This window comes from Mirounga angustirostris, unplaced genomic scaffold (genome assembly GCF_029215605.1).
Source record: "Mirounga angustirostris isolate CCGP_5_RB_7025 unplaced genomic scaffold, mMirAng1.0.hap1 SCAF_7, whole genome shotgun sequence".
NCBI classification, from domain to species: domain Eukaryota; kingdom Metazoa; phylum Chordata; class Mammalia; order Carnivora; family Phocidae; genus Mirounga; species Mirounga angustirostris.
The window spans coordinates 133,691,277-133,712,701 of NW_026991715.1; the positions used below are offsets into that span (position 1 = coordinate 133,691,277).

Below are 21,425 nucleotides of genomic sequence, written 5' to 3' on the forward strand. Positions count from 1 at the left end.
TTCTATGCCTCCATAATCCCTTCAGCCAAATCTGCTTCTCAAAAACCTACTCAGACTTATGTTATTGAGTGAACACTGAACAAAGGGATTCCTACAGGGCTAGTGTTTCTCTACCAGTAATTAGCAATTTGGTCACAGCAATCCGAGTCTGTCTCATGAATATTCAACCTCAGAAGACATACAGAAACCTGGAGTAAGCACTTTCCATTTTTTGTGTAGAGGAACACTGGACCATTAAACTGTATTTACTGAGCAGCCAATATGTGCCAAACACCATATTAAATGGTATTAATACAGTAGTACCCTCAAAACAGTCTTTCCCTTTTTAATCTTGTGTCAACACCCAATCCTCAGTGAAAAGAATGTAGTAACCACTAAGAGAGAAGGAAGAGTGACAGTTTTGCTAAGCAGGTGCAAAATCATAGCTGGTTCTTTAGTTTCTGGTTGCTTTCCAGTTTCATGTTCCAATCTGTCATTAAGTCTGACATAAGCTGTTTCCTTCATTTTTTTGGTGAAATGCCAGAATTCCACTTCACAGATGAGCCAATTGTCCAGTTATGCAATACAGGCTATGCAAGACGCTCCCAGTTTATCTTACATCGATGTTTCCCTGCTGCTGTATACCAGTATTGCTCCAGCCGGTGATGGGATATAGCTGAAGAGCTTTTTGACTTTGGGGCATTTGGATATCCACTCTATTATGAATATGTTATCTTGTAGCCAGATTTGATTTATGTCTCACAATGTGCTACCTAACCAGCCAGCCTCATGCCATAAACTCCAAGGCTTAAGAGCTACATTTTCCTCTTATAATACTGGTTTTTTGGCAACCTGCCTCCTCTTTTCAGGTGCAAACATTTAATGTAACTAATTAGTCACAAGAGAATATTAGAGAGTTACAGTGATGAGACCTAGAGACATGTAGGATGGAGGAGGGGAACACAGGGATACTGGACTTTATGAAATTAAATACATCTTCATTAAAAGTGAGTAAAGCTTAGTCACCAGAGACCATCACCCTAACAAAAGATATTACTTTATATATTTTTTAAAATTTTCCTGTAACCAAGTGGCCCCTGACTACAATATTATTCAATATTATCATATTACTGTTAGAATAATATATGCTCTCCATAAAATAAGTTAAGAACACAATACTACTTATCTCCCTGACACTGTATCCCACAGAGACCCTCACTTACCACCTCTCCTATTTCACTAGTATGAATCCCACCTATGCTGAAATTAGCTCATCTTTCTAATCATTGATTTCACCTACAATACATATTTTGTCTGTTTCTTGACTAGTGCTTTAATGGGCTAACTTCTACTCTTCCTTCTTATAAACTATGGGTCTTATGTTCTCTAGCTGATCTTTAACTGACCTTTTTTGACTACACACTCCTCCCCAATTTGCATTCATAAATTTTTCTTAAATGTCTCTCTTATGTACAGCTATAACACCCTCTCCATACTGATACCAGAACCGTGATAAAATGTTGTATATATTCCTTATTTTTTTGCCTATTTATGTCACTGAACTGAGATGGTATGAAAAATGAATGATACTAATTCTTACATTATCTGTGTAAAGCACCTTTGGCAGATAGGCATTTGGTAATTATTTGTTGAATGACAGAATATTCTGCCTCAATCACATTGGTCTAGACAAGTCATTGCATCCTTTTACCCCTAAATTCTACATCGCTACCTTTGGATTAACACTGCCTTGAATCTGAATTTCAGCATAGCAACTAACTGTAGGTCTTTGAGCATGGCTTTTACACCAATGAATCCTAGTTTCATCATCTATAAAAATAGACAGCCAGTTTTGATTCTTTCATATTTGAGGTGATCAAGCCACCAAAGATGAGTGGGAGAGTACAGAGAAGGAACAATAAATATAAAGTATATAATGTAAAGCTGCAATGTAATTGAAGCATACCCTAACTCCTAAGCTATGTGAAAAGTCTTCATTTTATAAGGTATATAGTTATAATGCAGTGATGTAGAGGATAAAGAATAATGATGGATGGAAAGATTAATATAAGACAATGAACAACAGAACAATATCATCCTTACCTTTTTCCCCATCACTATTCCACACTATCCTTATTACTATCTTATATATCCTCTTATTCTTTATTGTATTCTTCATTTTGCTAACTTCCTCTGAGTGTGACTAGTACTAGATCTTTGTATAAAATGTTTTTCTTTTCATTTTCCTTTGTTGTACTTGCATATTCAACTTCTCAATTTCTCTCCTATTTTCCATGTAATTGAGAATCAACTTAAGAGCTTTAGCGTGCATAGTAATTTAAAAAGGAAAAGAATATTATGGTAAAACCATCTGTTTGTATACTGCAATTCCTCAAAGAATTTTCTTGTGTCCCTATGTATTTGAAAAATCAAGTACTGCATTTGATCAGATTGGAATGATTTATAATTTATTAGCCTTATTTATACTAGAAGTATTTCAAAATAAAATTTACAAGAATATTTAACATCTTATGGTAGTGTAAAATCTGGTGACACAAAAGTTGTTACAGCATTTTCTCTTATTTCCAAGAGTGAGAAGACCAATAGTCCACAACTAAATAGTTTTGCTTATTTGCTATTAAAAAGTAAACATCATTTTACATGATCATTTAACATATAAGAGGACATTTAACTTTATTAATAATCAGGAAAAGCAAATTAAATTCACAGTGAGAGTCTGCAGTACTGATCCTGCCTGAAAATATGCCAGCACTAAATATGTGGTAGCTAAGCTTTCATTTGGAGTCCATACTGTTTTCTAGTTCTTCACCGCCAAAGAAGCCATACCATTAACTGCTATTTCTATGAGGCCTCCAGATTATCCTTACATTTGTATTTATACCTTTCACTATTAATTAATTTTAGATGATTATATCATATTGCCCTCCCTAGCTTGTAAAATCCTCAGATATTTAGTAGAAGCTAGCTTATTTCCTTATACTAAACAAATATTGGTTGAACGACTAACTAGTTTATCCATCTATTTTAGTTAGCATGATTAAAATTTTCAGTTAATTATTCCTCTTTCCTCAAGAGCTAATCTCCATTCCCGTCTATGGCATTCCCAGCCTACCATACATTATTTAATTTCCTCCAAGGTTACATAAATAAACCTTTAATAAACCTCTTGGATTCCACTTATCATTCCCCCACTAACATGCACTGTAGCTAAGCAATAGGGAAAATACTTCCAGGAAGACGGTCCAAAGGTAATATCATTCTTACCTTACAGCTTTCAACCTTCTTTCACATTACCATTTTGTTTAATCTTCACAGAAATGAAAATTATTGTTAACTCTATTCTGCAAAAGAAAAAAAAAAAACTTTACTTTTTTAAAGTACCTACTTCAAAACACATACTTATTTTTAAGGCATTCCTTTACGCCTATAGTATATGTGACCCTACCTAATACATTAACTCATGTATTCCTTTGAATATTGGGGTCACCTATTTAGCTAAATAATCTTGTCAAGATAATAAGTACAAATGATGGCTTCTCTGTTTTCTTTTAAATGACAACTATTTTGGTAATCTTTGTCAACATGAAAAGTATAACTAGGTTTAAAGTCCAATTCAAGTAATTAAGAGACATCACTTCGGACAAGATAACTCATGCTAATTTTGAAACCAAACTACTGAAGTCTGTAACTTAATAACAGTGTTTACTTTTTAGCTAGATAAGGTGCTAATATTTAGAGATTTAACAAACTAGTCATGTCAAATTCCTCAATGGTTACAGAATCTTATAAATAACAAGTTAGTAAAATCCTTTCAATCCTTTCACTTTAGTATATAGTATGTGCTCTAAATAAATATACTAAGAGTCAAATTGGAGTCTAGAAACCAATGAGTTAGTGTAATGCCAAATGTACATAAAGATAGGTTCTGTAAATTTTCCATGCGAGATGATTCATTACTTTGAAGATGTCGATCAGACAGATGTTACATTTAGTTATTTCCTCTATTTTCTCTCATTTATCCCTCACTTGCCAGTATGTGAGAAATAAGTTTTTCTAGACTGATATTCCTCCCTAATGTTCATCTTTTGCTCTCAGTTCCTGGGCTTTGAACATGCATGCATCTATTTTTGCAAGGAAATGATGGCATAATTAATCTTTAAATAGTAATATTCTCTGAATAATTATTCAGTAAATAATCATCTAGCATTATTCACAACTGTATATATTTGCAAGAGAAACAGTTATACTTTGAAATCTTGTCTGAGGTACATCAACATATTAAAAGTGAATTATTTTATGTGTTAAGTCTATATTTGTTTACAATTTCAGTTTTTATTTCATTGTATTAAGGATATTTATTGTGTTCATTATCATCCCTGCCTAGGGTTTTATTTTTCTATTTCTGTCAAAAATACCATTGGGATTTTGACAGGGATAGCACTGAATCTGTAGATAATTTTTGGTAGTATGGATGTTTTAACAATATTAAGTCCTCCAATCTATGAACATGGATATCCTATTTATTTGTGTCCTCTTCAATTTCTTTCATCAAAATTTTGTAGTTTTCAGTGTATAAGTCTTTCAGTTCCTTGATTAAGTTTATTCCTCAGTATTTTATTTTTTTGGATGCTATTGTAATAGGATTATTTTCTTAATGATTTTTAGGTTAGTTCATAGTGTATGGAAATGCAACTGATTTCTACATGTTGATTTTTGCATTTTGCAACTTTCCTGAATTTATTAGTTCAAACTATTTTTGTGGAATCTTTAGGGTTTTCTACATGTAATATGTTATCTGCAAACATGTAATTTTACTTCTTCCTTCCTAATATGGATGCTTTTTATTCTTTGTCTTATCTAGTTGCTCTGGCCAAGACTTCCAGGACTACACTGAATAGAAGTGGTGAGAGTGGGCATCCTTGCCTTGTTCTTGATCTTAGAGAACAAGCTTTCAGTTTTTCAGCAATTGAGTATGACATCAGGTATGGACTTTTCATATATGGTTATGTTGACAGTTTTTCTCACAAAAAGGTGCTAAATTTCATCAAATGCTTTTTCTACATCTATTGAGATGACTGTGTGACTTTTATCCTACATTCTATTAATGTGGTATATTGCATTATTTGATTTGCCTATGTTGAACCATCCTTGCATCCCAGGGATAAATCCCACTTTGTCATGATGTATGATGATCCTTTAATGTGCTGGTGAATTTGATTTGCTAATTTGGAACCACAAAAGATACCAAAAGTCAAAGCAATCTTGAGTAAAAAAGAGCAAAGCTGGAGGCATCACATTTCCTGATTTCAAAATATATTACAAAGCTACAGTAATTAAAACAGTACAGCACTGAAATAAAAACAGACATATAAACCAAAGGAACAGAAGAGAATACAGAGATGAACTCATGAATATGTGGCCTACTAACTGTTGACAAGAGTACCAAGAATACACAATGGGGAAAAGGAGTGTCTTCTACAATGGTGTTGGGAAAACTGCATATCCACATGCAAAAGAATGAAATTAGGTCCTTATTTTTCACCATACACAGAAATCAACTGAAAATGGTTAAAGATTAAATTAAGACCTGAAACTATAAAATTCCTATAAGAAAACAAAGGGGAAAACTTCATGACATGGGTCCTGGCAACGATTTCTCAGATACAATATCAAAAGCACAAGACCAAAAGCAAAAATATACAACTGAAAGTACATCAAACTAAATAGCTTCTGCAAAGCATAGGAAACAATCAAGAGGAAAAAAAAAAAAAAAAAAAAACCTACAAAATGGGAGAAAATATTAGCAAACTATATATCTGACTAGAGATTAATCTCCAAAATATATAAGTAACTTCTACAATTTAATAACATAAAAAACAAATATCCCTATTTTTAAAAATGTGCTAAGGACATGAAGAGACATTTAACCAAAGAATACATATAAATGACCACAGCGTGTAAAAGATACTAAATGTGACTAGTCATCAGGGAAATGCAAATCAAAACAATGAAATACCACTTCCCATCTGTTAAAATGGCAAGAGAAAGAAGAAAGAAAGATAGAAAGAAAGAAGAGAAGCAAGCAAGCATTGGTGAGGATGTGAAGAAAATGGAACATTTTTACACTGTTGGTGGGAATGAAAAATAGTACAACTACTGTGAAAATTAGTATGGAGGTTCCTCAAAAATTAAAAATAGAACTATTATATTACCTAGCAATCCCATTTCTGGGTATATATTCAAAAGAATTAAATCAGAATCTCTAAGAGTTATCTGTACTCCCACATCATTGCAGTATTATTCACAGTAACCAAAATACTGAAATACTAAATGTCCATCAGCAGATGAATGGAGAAAGTAAATGCGGTACATAAATACCATGGAATATAACTCAAACTTTAAAAAGAAGGAAATCCTGCCATATGTGATAACATGAATGAATTTGGAAACTATTATGCCAAGTGAAATAAGCCAGTCACAGGACAAATGCTGAAGAACGGCTCTTATATAAGTAATCTAAAATATTCAAAGTCACAAAAACAGAGAGTAATGGGTTTGTGAGGGGTGGGGAAGGAGGAAATGGGCAGTTGCTGTTCAATGGGTATCTAGATACAGTTTACGGAAGACGAGTAAGTTCTAGGTATCTTCTGTACAACACTATGTCTATAGTTAACAATACTGTATTATACACTTAAAAATTTGTCAAGAGAGTATAGCTCATGTAAAGTGTTCTCTTCCTAATAATAATAAAAGTCATCCATGCCTAGCCCAGAACAAAGACAGAATGTTATCCATTAAAATGTATGAATGAATATGGTTTTAGCAGAAAGTTAGCAGTCTTTGGTACCATCAAACTTAAGTACACATCCTAAATTTCACACTTGCTCAAATATAAATCGCACTGAAATACCAGTTAATCAATTAAGGTGTGTTTCAGAAAGGAGCAACAGCGTGGAAATTAGGCCAGTCCTGAGGTAGCTAAAGTTAAAGAATAAAAATTGAACTGTGAATCAAGGACAGCTGTGTCCCAGAAATAGCTGAAGCTAATTTCTGAAGAAGGAGTGCTCCATGTTCTCACTTATACTTTTATATTTGAGGCTGTTGACCCAACTTATCTCCAGTAATCTTACCCATGTGATGGTTTTAGCTTTCAGGAAAACTGTTTGTATAATTCACTCTCATGTATTTTTCATCAACATTAAAGTCATTTTTTAAAAATATATACTGAATAAAGAAGATGTGGTATATATATACAATGGAATATTATGCAGCCATCAAAAGGAATGAGATCTTGCCATTTGCAACGACGTGGATGGAACTGGAGGGTATTATGTTGAGTGAAATAAGTCAAACAGAGAAAGACATGTATCATATGATCTCACTGATACGAGGAATTCTTAATCGCAGGAAACAAACTGAGGGTTGCTGGAGTGGGGGGTGGGGTGGGAGGGATGGGGTGACTGGGTGATAGACACTGGGGAGGGTATGTGCTCTGGTAAGCGCTGTGAATTGTGCAAGACTGTTGAATCTCAGATCTGTACCCCTGAAACAAATAATGCAATATATGTTAAGAAAAAAAAAAGAAGAAGAAGAAGGTAGCGGGAGGGGAAGAATGAAGCGGGGGAAATCGGAGGGGTAGACGAACCATGAGAGACGATGGACTCTGAAAAACAAACAGGGTTCTAGAGGGGAGGGGGGTGGGAGGATGGGTTAGCCTGGTGGTGGGTATTGAGGAGGGCACATTCTGCATGGAGCACTGGGTGTTATGCACAAACAATGAATCATGGAACACTTCATCTAAAACTAATGATGTAATGTATGGGGATTAACATAAGAATAAAAATAAATAAATAAATATAAAAAAATATATATATATATACTGAATTCAGTATGTTGAACTGCACATTGATCATATGAGCAGATCTGTCATAATGGAATGTGTTTAGAAACTTTTAAATACTTCTTTTCAACAAGTCCCCATTGAAAGAGCATGCACCTGGGACCATGGAAATGTGTGTTTAAACCATGGCTTTGCTACATGTCTGTCACTAAATTACACTGAACAACTTATCCTTCTGAGACTTAGGATTTTAACTCTAAACTAGATTTAAAAAAGGAATACATTCTGGAGGTACTGGGAAGACTAGCAGTATTGCATATGAAATATTATAACAGAATTTATGATGTTATAAATGATTATAAAAATTAATAACCAGGGGTGAATGTATAGAGGTGCCTTGAAGATTGAACCCTTATAAAAGAAAATTGTTTGGCCTGGATTAAGAAACTCTGTCTTAATAATCTTAATAGCTGTAAGAATATCCATGCCAGATAATTTTATCTATGTTAATCATACTATCTTATGGGTAGCTATTTGGGGTAAAATCAGGAAAAACAACAAATCACCGAATACAGCTCATCTCCTCACAGCAGGTACTCCCCACTAGAATCTGTGTTTATTCACTATCAGGTGCCTTCAGGTAGCTTGCTTTTTATGCTATGTTTGGAATTTATAGTTGTTATCTGCAAGGTCTTTCTGATAAGACCTTACTCAGCCCTCACTGGGAGTAGAAGTTCCACAGATCTCTTCTGAAGATGTAAATGTGATCATTCGTAAAAGACACATCGTTCTTAGAATAAAGCTCCAAGTATTAGATGTGCCTGATTCTTAATAATTCTACTACAGCAGAGGCTTCTGCTTTCCACCCTGAATTTCTCAACATGATTCATTTATGCTGGCCTTCTATCATCTTGTAATCTCCTTTTGTTTCTCTAAGGCTTTTGTTTATGCAGTTCTATCTACAAGAATGCCTTCCCCTTTCTTCTCCACCTAACTGCTTTGCTGAAATGTGTTTTCCTCAGAAAAGTCAACATTATTGTCCCATTCAAAATTAGGATCCACTCAAAACTTCCTCATAGCATTTTCCAATTTTTCCTCAGTCTTGTATGGTTACTTAGGTAATCCCTTATATTTACAAGTTCAGGTATTTAAGGTTAATCATTGCAAGGAATGTACTAATTATATGCACTTGTTCTCACATAGTAAAAGCATAATAAATATTTGTAAAATGAAATGAACAAATGATTGAATCCTAAATGAGACCACATGATTTTACCTCATGTGCTTGTTTGCTTCATCATTAGGTACGGTTTGGTTTTCTATTTCAACATTACTTACAATGCATTAACACACTCAAAGAACTTTGGTTAAAATGACTTATCAAAGCTATCCTTCTGGCTACCTTCCCCCTGAAAGTGATTGAAAAAAAAAAAAAAAAGGGTTTGGGTGTTTTATATTTTCACATTTTAACATTCTACTTTTGTGGAAACTTAGGGCAAAATTAAATAATTATTATTAAAATAATTTAAGTAAAATAATGTTGGTTTAATTAACTTTATCAGTAAATTTGGGGGAATAAGATCATATTTATTTCAGTATCACATTTTTTAAAAAGTTATCAAATTTTCAAGTATGCTACAGGAAATTAATTTTCAATTCATTAACTCTACTTAAGACTAGAGAAGATTTATCCAAAAGAAATGAAAATATATGGGGTGCCTAGGTGGCTCAGTCATTAAGCTTCTGCCTTCGGCTCAGGTCATGATCTCAGGGTCCTGGGATTGAACCCCGCATTGGGCACCCTGCTCAGCGGGGAGTCTGCTTCTCCCTCTCCCACTCCCCCTGCTTGTGTTCCCTCTCTCGCTGTCTCTCTCTGTCAAATAAATAAATAAAATCTTTAAAAAATGAAAATATAGTATGTAAATAGTATATTACCTTGTTATAAACTTCTGAAATACGGATAAAATCTTGTTTTCAGATTTATTAATTGATCTTTATATGTATTTCCTACAAAGCAGCTTAGATAGATCTTAGCAACAGCTTCTCTGTGTATCAACATATAGCATATATAAAATATATAAAGTGAATTCTCCATCCTGTTCTTTGATAAAGCCATCCTCCTAGATTTGCATTATGTGGAATTGGGAGTTTTGTGTAAGATTCCTCTGCTCCCATAGTACCCTGTGCTTCAACCTCTCATTAAAATTCTCCACTTCATTCTGTTACGTTCCTGTCCTGACTCCTTTCCTTGCAGAGTGTGTTCTACTTGAGGATAAGAAAATACTTTTATTTCACTTATCTTAAAATCTAATACTTTCATTGTTATAATAACTGAAATCAGGCTTTATAGGCAAAATGGCACAAGAAGATGAGAGTTATAAAAAGGTTTACAGAGTTAGAATACCCTCCAGACATCTATGAAAGCATGCGACTGGAGGCTCTATTGAATGTGGGTAAGAAGAAAACACAAAAATCTGAGAGCAATTTGGCAGGCAACCAGGAAAACACTAAAGCAAATACAGTTCTTTAATGATATGAGATGATATGAAATCTAACAATAGATGGACTTTCTCTATCACAACACTCCACTCTGCTTATTGACTTTCGTTAATGACACTGTGAGGAAGTCCACATCAATCTGATTTGAAAGTAGGTGATCGGGCACCTGGGTGGCTCAGTTGGTTAAGCGACTGCCTTCAGCTCAGGTCATGATCCTGGAGTCCCAGAATCGAGTTCCGCATCGGGCTCCCTGCTCGGCAGGGAGTCTGCTTCTCCCTCTGACCTTCCTCCCTCTCATGCTCTCTGTCTCTCATTCTCTCTCTCAAATAAATAAATAAAATCTTTAAAAAAAAAAAAAAAGAAAGTAGGTGATCACTACAAAGGAATAAAAGACAATAAATTTTGTGTTTTAAGCCAGATTATATCCACGATTATGACAGAAATTATCTAAAAGGACATGGAAATCAGCAGAACAAGTTTCCTTACTTGTTTCCAGATGGAAAACCTTGGAGGAGAAAAGTCTAAGATAAATGTAAAGACAGAAATTAAGAGTTGCTAGAGGGGAATTTGGGAAAGATGACATGGACAGCAGACACAAGCATATTTTTTTTTTTCAAACAGTGAATTTTTACATAACAAAAAGAGCAAAACCCAAAACCCCTGTACACCATTTACAACAAAGTGAAAAATTATTCCAACACCCCCAAAATATGAGCAGATGTTGATAAACTGTCAACACATACAAGCTGTGCATGGTATCAACATCTGTGGACTAAAGAAGAAAACATACAGACAGAATCTGGTGCACTTGAAAAAAGGAAAATAGTAGGATAGCCAACAGATAGTCACTAAAAAGCAGGTGAAAATGAGGGGTGTTTACCTTCTCCACTGCCAGATGAATGCAAGAGGACCAATAAGAATCGAGGGAGCTAGAGACATGTGGTGCCTTAGCAGTCTTAAAACTGACCCACTAAGCTCCTTTCTATACAGAAGGAAAGAGGAGATCCAAATCAAAACGGGGTTAAGTAGCCCCAGAAAAATCTGAGGACAGAAAGCAAAAATATTTTTGGAAACGACACAAAATATAAGGGGGAAAGCTGTGACATCAGAAAAATGTCCTGAACCTTGCTCCATTCTAAAAGTTGGAAAACCTAATTTCAAATGGAAATGAGGAACGTAATAGTATCAATGGAAAATCTTAAAGAAAAGTACTAGGAGAAAGAGAACAAAAGAATTACCTCCCTACAAACAATAAAAGTACGCCAGAAATATGTTCACACAAAAAATGATTTAAAAGATTAACATATTCTCTCAAAATGAGTTAAAACAAGAAAACAGCAAAAAACATTAAACTACAACATAAATCAGAATTAGATAAACTCAGAATTAGATGACGAGAAGTAGATACAAAAGAAAATCATGAGCTACTTTTAGACGAACTAAAAGTAACACAAGAGCAAATAAGCCTAGCAAATAAGAGAAATAAGAAGAGGAAAAGAAGAAGAAAATAAAAAATTCAAAATAAAGAAGCTCCCAGCAAGTAGATAACATTGACTGGATATTCCCTCCTACCTGAAACAAACAAACAAAAGCAGAAGAAATATATACAAAGCTATGTTTTCCAAAGCACTGGACAACAGGCAAAGGACATTCCTGAGAGATGAGAAACACATGAGGTAAGCCCTACAAGTGGTCCAGCCCCGTGCCTTGAGGGCTTCTACGATGCAGTACAGAGGGGAACCAGCACAGACAACAGTAGACTCCCACAACTGAAGAGATGAAATTAAGAATGGCACTGCGTGGGCGCCTGGGTGGCTCAGTTGGTTAAGCGACTGCCTTCGGCTCAGGTCATGATCCTGGAGTCCCGGGATCGAGTCCCATATCGGGCTCCTTGCTCAGCAGGGGGTCTGCTTCCTCCTCTGACCCTCCCCCCTCTCATGTGCTCTCTCTCTCTCATTCTCTCAAATAAAAAAAAAAAAAAAAAAGACTCACTTTAAAAAAAAAAAAAAAGAATGGCACTGCGTTGCACAGCAGATCTCTATAACTTACTCATTTTGTATTGTATCCCCTTCCTCCATCCCCCAGCAACCACCAATATGTTATCTGCCTCTGTAAGTTCGACTATTTGATATACCTCACATAAGAATGACAGGTGTGTACATATATCCATCTCATCAAAACATATACACTATATATGTGCAATTTTCTGTATATCAATAATACCTCAGTAAAGGTGGAACAAAGAGAAACTTTGCCAATTTATAGAATAAAAAAAAAAGAGAGAGAGTCTTGGAACACCAAGGAGGTTAGTCTCACAAAATAAGAGAAACAAAGGTGCACAAAGAAAACCCTAAAGATGTGTGCAGGGTGTGCAGCAGAGTTCTGATCAGCACATGTGGAAATGACTTAAGGCTGGGTAAATAACTTATCTGAAAGGATTGGAACTATACAGGAGAACTGGAATGGGGCTAAGGAATAGTACCTATCCCCCTCAACCTTACCGGCAAACCTCAAAATTCGTATCACACTGAGTATTCACAGTGGTCTTGCCCCAGTATTGAGGAATAGCCTGACTCAATGTTTATATCCCATCTAACATACCCAAAATAGGTATGTACTTAATGACAGGGTTTCAAAATGAACCGAACAGAGAAGCAAAAATTGCACAAACTGAAAAAAAAAGACAAATCAACAATCATACTCAGGGATTTCAACATCCTTCTCAGTACTTTATAGAACAATAGATACTGCATTAAATGAGCAAGGTTACAGTAGACCTGAACACCACCATCAACCAACATGATCTAACAGGCATTTATAAAACACTCCACAACAGAATACATATTCTTTCAAAGGGCTCACTGAATATTAATCAAGACTGACCATGTTCCAAGCTACAAAGCATGTCTCAATGAATTTAACAGATTTCATGTAATATAAGATATGATCCTTGAGACTAATGGAATTAACTTAGAAATCAATAACATAAACATATCTCAAAATGCCCTAACATGTGGATAGTAAATACACACTTTTAACCAACCAATGGGTGAAAAATCAATCAAAAGAGAAGGGTCTTCTTGAAATTAATTAAAATAAAAGCACAACCTACCAAAATGTGTGGGATGCCATTAAAACAGCACTTGCGGTGTCTTATATTCGAATACTTATATTCATTCAAAATAAAGTTCTCAAATCATTGTCTAAATACTTATAAATACTTATATTCAAAATAAAATTCTCAAATCATTGTCAGGAGATCAGTAAAGAAATAGAGGATTTAAACAAATCTATCAGCCAAGTTAATCTAATAGACATTTGTAAATTCACCACCCCAAAGGAGTATAGAATATACACCCTTTCAAATGCACATGGAGCACTTACCAAGACAGACCATATTGTGACCCATAAAATAGATCCTGATAAATTTAAAATAATTTAAGGCAGATAAACTATGTTTTCTGATCCCAATGGAATTACATTAAACATCAATAACAGGTGGTAGGAATGCAAACTGGGGCAACCACTGTGGAAAACAGTATGGAGATTCCTCACAAAGTTAAAAACAGTACTATCTATGATCTAGGAATCACACTTTTTTTTTACCCAAAGAATAGAAAGACGTTAATTCAAAGGGATACACACACCCGTATGTTTACAGCAGCATTATTTATAATAGCCAAATTATGGAAGCAGCCCAAGTGGCTATCAATAAATGAATAAAGAAGATGTGATGTGTATATATATATATACAATGAAATATAACTCAGCCATTAAAAAAAGAATGAAATCTCGCCATTTACAATGAAATGGAAGAGCTAGAGAGTATAATGCTGAGCAAAAGAAGCCAGAGAAAGACAAATACCGTATGATTTCACTCATATATGGAATTTAAGAAACAAAACAAATAAGCAAGGGGAAAAAAAGAGAGACAAACCAAGAAACAGATTCTTAACTATAGAAAACAAACTGATAGTTCCCAGAGGCGGGGTGGGTGGGGAGATGACGGAAATAGGGGATGGGGATTAAAGAGTACACTTACCATGATAGATAAAATAAATAAAAATAAAAATAAAATGATAAAATTTTTAAAAATCTCTATATGATGATTTCCCCATATGTTTTGGTTAGCCATTTTTCCAAGCACTTACAACAATTTCATGGTCATTTTACTTGTAACACCACACAACTGGAAATAACCCAAATGTTCATCCACAGGCCAATGAATAAAACTGTGGTATATATATAGTAGAATCCTACTCAGTAATATAAATGAATTAAATATGTGCAAGGAAACATGGGGAATGTCAAAATAATTATGCTGAGTTAAGGAGGCCAAACAGAAAGAGGATGTTCTCTATAACTCCACTGATATAAAATTATAGGAAATGCAAACTAATATATAATGATAGAAAACAGTGGCTAGCTAGGGAGAGAAGTCTGGGGCAGGGAGAGGTGAAAGAAAGGGAGTACAAAGGGGTTTGAGGAAACTTAGGGGAGCTAATAAATATGTTTATTATTTTGATTTTGGTAATGGTTTCATAGGTGTTACATAATGTCAAAACATTTCATCTCAATTTTTGAAGAAATACTGTGTGTTATATTCTTCAATAAGACACAGCTTTCATATGAGGGATAAAGGTAATGACATATTTAGTCACAAATTCCTTTTAGATATAAAATATGAAAACTCATGAGTTTTCAAAAAAATCTATACTGAAGATGCAAAGGCTTAAACATTTAAGCATTCGTAAAGAGTTAACAAAACACACAATAAACTCACTGCAAAACAGTGACAGAACACCAAGTGAAACAAAATCTCTAAATCTGAAAAGGTACATATTGTGCATTGTCGTTTATAAACAGAAGAGCCCACATTAAAATGGAATATCTTGGGGTGCCTGGGTGGCTCTGTCAGTTAAGCATCTGCCTTCAGCTCAGGTCATGATCTCCAGGTCCTGGAATCCAGCCCCAAGTTGGGCTTCCTGCTCAGCAGTAAGTCTGCTTCCCCCTCGCCCTCTGCCCCTCCCCCCCAGCCCCCGCTTGGTCATGATCGCACAAGCTCTCTGTCTCTCAAATAAATAAATAAATAATCTTTAAAAAAATAAAATGGAATACCTTTCAAGTTCAGAGAAAAACTAGTTTTTAAGATATTGGGAATTTTGTGTTCTATAAAGAATTATCTGATATATAATTCAAAAGGCCAGTGCATTAATCCAAAATATTCACTAAAACATAATTAAAGCATTATGTGTAATCAAAATGATCTTACAGTAGATTGTGTTTTATTTTATCTTAGTTGCAAGTGCTTAAGGAAATTTAATTATGGGAACTGGTACATAAAAGCATTACAGAAAATCTGAGGAAAGTCAGAAGGTGTTAAGAGGATAATGCTACAGATTTAGTTGTTATCTAATTTCACTTGGAATATATGCCTTTCTTTTTCCTTGATAAGTACATAGTGAGTTAAAGACACCTGTGCATCATAAAACTAAAACATTATAATACTACGACTTTATCTTTTTATTTCAGGATTAATAAGGCACCATAGTAACTGACACATATTCTACCTGATGCTCAAGTAAAAGCAAATGTTATTACTCTTTCAAATACCTAAACATGCACATATAATCAAGTTGGGTATTAGTAACCTTGGTTCTGAACATTACATTATTTTTAGAGGGAAGAAAGGCATTTTCAGGTGTAGCCCCAAAAAGCAAGTCAGTAGAGTTTCTGACACATTTTGCCAAGTGGTCAGAAGAGAGGTATGCAAAGGTGAATCACCAGAACTCACTTATTTAATAGTATGGTTTTTAAAAATGAGATTTTGAAATGATTTTAAAATGAAAGGCAACAGGACAAGCTGAAAAACAAAGGTATTAGAGTTATAGCAATATGTAAAAGAATATTATGAATGAAGGGCATTCTTCACATTTACTGTGCTAAAAAATACTCTGGTAAACTCCAAAACTATTAACCTCCCAGATAAGTGAAAGTTTACATTCACTACTTAGTTTAACAGATTGAACAAATTATTGAGAATAGCACTCTCTTTATAAACACTTATGCATCCATAAAGGGTACTTGGTAAAACTTTCAAACTCAATGAAGCCATATCCCCAGGCACCTTCTGAAACCACCTAGTTAGGACTCCAAGAAATATTAGTTTTGCTTTGGGAAAATAAAAACAAAGACACATTCCAATTTTTATTCAGGATAATCCTGGTTCAATTTGTTCATTTCTATTTCAAAGAGTCCATGGGATTAAACAAGTTGGCCATCCTAGTTACATATTCAAACACTCTTCTAAATGTTATTTTAGGAAGTACATTTACAGACAGTAAACAGCACAGTAAATTAAAGGAAATAAAACCAATATTTTAAAATACCTGAAGCTATTTTGTTTGGTTTTGTTTTACTGTTTGTTTCTTCTTTAACATTTCAGAGTGTACTTTCAATCTATCGTGAATATAGCATTTTGGCAGCATAGTGATTTTATGTTCTATTAAGAAATGATTACTTTTCAAACAAAAAAAAAGAAAAAAAATTACCTTATAGCAGTTTTACCCCTACAATTACCTAGACCCTAAGTCATATTTAACTTCCTCTGTCTTGCCTCTGGATGAATAGAGCAGGCCATACTTTAGAGAAAGGAGGGATGCTGGTTTAAACAGATGGCTTTGTGTCATCCCTGATTCATGAGGAACCATGGCAACGAGCAAAGAGGGGGTGTTGCTTAGCAACTGAAAACAATAAGGAAGAGATTTCCAAACTTATGTAGACAAAAAAGTGCTTTGGAAGAACTTTGGTACTTGGCATAAGGGTGCACCAAAATTCATTTAAGAAACATGCTGAGGGCATAATCACAAATCTGGAAAGCATAATGCTTTATAAGGGAAAAAAATATAAAATAAGTAGCTTATTAGACAATTTCTCTAGAACGTATTTCTGTATTCATAAATAGCATTTATGACAAAATACAGCAAAACTGCTAAAATAACAAGTGTTTTATCTTGAGATGTAATAAGAAAAGTTAGGTTAATTACAAAATCTATTACTATCGAATAATAAAATAGAACCTGAGATTGCAGGTAGGGTCAGACATTCATCGAGTTGAGCCGTTGTGTAGTGCCAAATCTGCAAATGTACATGACGTGGTCCCCGAAACATTTCAGGGTGTTCTTTCCCAGGTTAGAATAGGCACTGCAGGGCGCCTGGGTGGCTCAGTTGGTTGAGCGACTGCCTTCGGCTCAGGTCATGATCCCAGGGTCCTGGGATCGAGTCCGCATCGGGCTCCCTGCTCGGCGGGGGGTCTGCTTCTCCCTCTGACCCTCCCCCCTCTCATGTGCTCTCTCTCTCAAATCAATAAATAAAATCTTAAAAAAAAAAAAAAAAAAGAATAGGCACTGCAGTTACAAACTTTTAATGTCTGTGTTAGCTAAAAATGTATTTTCACCTTGAAAATGTCTTTCTTATTAGTATTCTCCCCTGTATTACACCTTAAAATTAATATTGAAAAGGTGGCTTTCATACAATATTTTTTTTCTTCTGGAGTTGTGAAAATAGAGCCAAACTGGGTCTCTAAGATAAATATGTAACTATTTTATTATTGTTGTGTTTTATGTGTTCCTGTATTTAAATATATATATATATATATATTTTTTTTTTAAGATTTTATTTTTATTTATTTGACAGAGACACAGCGAGAGAGGGGACACAAGCAGGGGGAGTGGGAGAGGGAGAAGCAGGCTTCCCGCGGAAAAGAGCCTGATGTGGGGCTCGATCCCAGGACCCTGGGATCATGACCTGAGCCGAAGGCAGTCGCTTAACCAACTGAGCCACCCAGGCGCCCTCCAGCTAGCTTTTAACTGAAAATTCTAGTGGAACATGACAAATGTTAGAAACCAGAAAAATAGATGAAATTTCAGGTAAATCTGCATAATTACTAAATTCCATTATTTCTATAATAAAGTTTTTTTTTAAGATTTTATTTATTTATTTGACAGAGAGAGACACAGCGAGAGAGGGAACACAAGCAGGGGGAGTGGGAGAGGGAGAAGCAGGCTCTCTGCCGAGCAGGGAGCCCGATGCGGGGCTCGATCCCAGGACCCCGGGATCATGACCTGAGCCCAAGGCAGACGCTTAACGACTGAGCCACCCAGGCGCCCCTAAATATAAATTTTAATGGATAAGCCATGTTAGGTTTGACAGAGTGTGTATGTTTATATATATATATAATTTTATTATTTGAAATGTTTTTTCAAGTGTCTATCAATGTATTAGCAATTGTTTTATAATAATTATTACATCGTCTACTTCATATCTTAAAATTTACTCAATGACATATAGGAACTTATAATGCACCGATATTTTGCTAAGCACTATGGTAAATATTAAACATCACAGAGGAAAAATACCTTTCTGGGTTTGTCCTCCACTACCACCGTCAACGTTTCCCGGCTCCGGCCACCAAATGCGTGCTTTTCCTTACACCAAGCAATTCTGCAACACCAGCTGGGTGTCCTACAACAATTTAACTCAATTCCCATACGATAGTTGCCTCTTACCCCTCGGAAAACGTTCCAAGACCCAATTAACCAGCAGGGACTTCAGTTCAAAACTCACCTCTGTGCAGTCTTGTGCCACTTATTAAACCTCTCTGCTCCTCAGTTTCTCCATTTTTGTTCAAGTTAATCAAACAAGACCATTAGCTTGCGGTGACCCTCATACTTTGGCGGCTGACGTACACAAGCCCAATCTGAGCCGCAAACGCCTCGAAGTTACGAACCCGGAACCTCAAGGCAACCAATCACAAACCGCTATCTAGTCTTTAAGCAGCTGTAGCCAATCAGTGATGCCCTTGCTTCGCTTGTGCCTTTTCTCCGTCAAAGTCTTTTCCCAGCTCCGGCGCGCGGTTGACGTTAGACGCGGTAGGCGATTCAAATGGGTCGATGTGCAACCTAAGTCTTTAGATGTTTACTGTGCCCCAGTTTACCTTTTAACACTGCATCAAGCTGCTAGGGGTTAATATACAAAAAGCGCAAATGAGTGAACGGCGAGAATTGAATGAATGAACGCATAGGGAGTTCTCTTGCGCTGGCCTATGCCAGCACATACTGTTGGTTTTTGTTGCTTTACGTTGGTATTGTTGTTGCTATTATTATTGTGTACACTTTCCAAATTAGCGGCTTTTCTGGGATTTAGAAGCAGTCGGGATTACTCTAAACTATAGGTTAAATAAAAGTAATTTGATAAATGTTATCTTAGTTTGGAAAACTTAGTTTGGAAAATGGAGTAGGAAATGTTTAGTGTTAAAAAAAAAAAACAAAACAAAAAGCAAGGAAATGTTGGGCACCTGCGTGGCTCAGTTGGTTAAGCCTCCCGTTCTTGATTTTGGCTCAGTTCCTGATCTCAGGGCCCTGAGATGAAGCCCCGTGTGGGGCTACCTGCTGAGCAGAGCCTGCTTAAGATTCTCTCCCTCTCTCGCTGTGCGCCCCCCACCCCCGCGCCCTCTCTCAAAATATAAATAAATAAATAAATAAATAGTAAATAAATAATAAACAGGAAATGTTTAGCATTAAAAAAATTTTAAAGATTCATTAGTTTAAAATTTTCTTCTTGGGCGCCTGGGTGGCTCAGGTGGTTAAGCGTCTGCCTTCGGCTCAGGTCATGATCCCAGGGTCCTGGGATCGAGTCCCGCATCGGGCTCCCTGCTCCTTGGGAGCCTGCTTCTCCCTCTGCCTTTCTCTCTCGCTCTGTCTCTCATGAATTAAAAAAAAAAAAAAAAAAATTTCTTCTTATGTGTAATAAATGATTCATCCAAAGTAAAGGTCCATGTTTTCCTTCTCAGCTCATTTTATTTATTGTTATGTTCCAGATATGCTATGCATTTCAGCCATATTGTCCCCTCTCTGCATCCGCCATACTATATTAGCTAGATAGACATCATTTATTCTCCTTCAGTTACCCTATTTGTACATCGACGAAGTGGCAGAAGCTGGATTCATACCTGTATCAGTTTTCTCTTGGTCTATAACTATCACAAACTTAAAGGAGTAAAGCAATACCCATTTATTGTGTCACAGTGAGGTCAGAATTGGATCTGATGCTCTGAGTTCTCTTCCAGTCAGGCTAAAATCAATGTATTGGCAGTGCCAGGCACTTGCTTAGAAGCTCTGGAGAAGAATCTGCTTCCACATTTATTTAGACTGTTAACAGAATATAGTTACTTGTGACTTTAAATCTGCCGTATCCATTTTTTGGCCAGCTGTCAGCAGAGGCCATCCTCCACCCCTAGAGGCTGCCTGTATTCCTTCTCACATGGCCCTTTTCACCTTCAAAGGCAGCAATGGACCATTCTTCTCATACCTATAATCTAATTTTCATTCTGCCACCAGCCAGAGAAAACTCTGTTTTTAAAGGGCTTTGTGATTTGATTAGGCCAACCCAACTAATCTCACTATTTTAAGGTTAACTTACAATGTTTATTACATCTGAACACTTTTGCCATGTAATGTAACATAATCGGAGAAATATCCAGTCCTATTTGTAAATTCTGCCCACAGGTAATGGGGTGATTTTACAAGGGAAGGGCCATTAGGGGTTATTTTTAGAATTCTGCCTATCCCAGCACCCAAGTCTATGATACCAGCGAGCATTTCTTTCTTTTTTTTTAAAGATTTTATTTATTTGAGAGAGAGCCCAAGCAGAGGGAGTGGCAGAGGGAGAGGGAGAGGGAGAGTCAGGTTCCTTGCTGAGCAAGGAGCCCGATGCAGGGCTCCATCCCAGGACCCCGAGATCATGACCTGAGCCAAAGGCAGACAGACGCTTAACCGACGGAGCCACCCAGGCGCCCCTATCACAGAGCATTTCTTAAATACTATGTAATAATGTGGGACCATATCCACAGTGATCCTAATGTCTGTTTGAATACGTAGGCATAGATATTCATAATAGAAGAATCATAACAGAAGAATCTATTGAATTGGATATACAACTAGATTAAAATAGAATTACCCCTGATTTCTCAGGTTTCCTTGGCTCCAAATATCACTTTCTCTTATGTTTTGAGAATGCTATCAAGATA

At 35.8% G+C, this 21,425-nt stretch overlaps 1 long non-coding RNA gene across 1 annotated transcript in view; it reads right to left on the minus strand.

Annotated features, from left to right (window-relative positions):
* The window catches only part of LOC123853524 (uncharacterized), a 33,133-nt gene extending 14,042 nt beyond the window's left edge, over nucleotides 1-19,091 (minus strand). The window contains exons 1-2 of the long non-coding RNA XR_006793160.3: nucleotides 18,965-19,091; nucleotides 3,265-3,341 (exon numbers count right to left, since the gene is read on the minus strand). This is a non-coding gene — a long non-coding RNA (uncharacterized LOC123853524). The remainder of the gene's footprint in view (nucleotides 1-3,264; nucleotides 3,342-18,964) is intronic.
* Nucleotides 19,092-21,425: the final 2,334 nt, after the last annotated feature.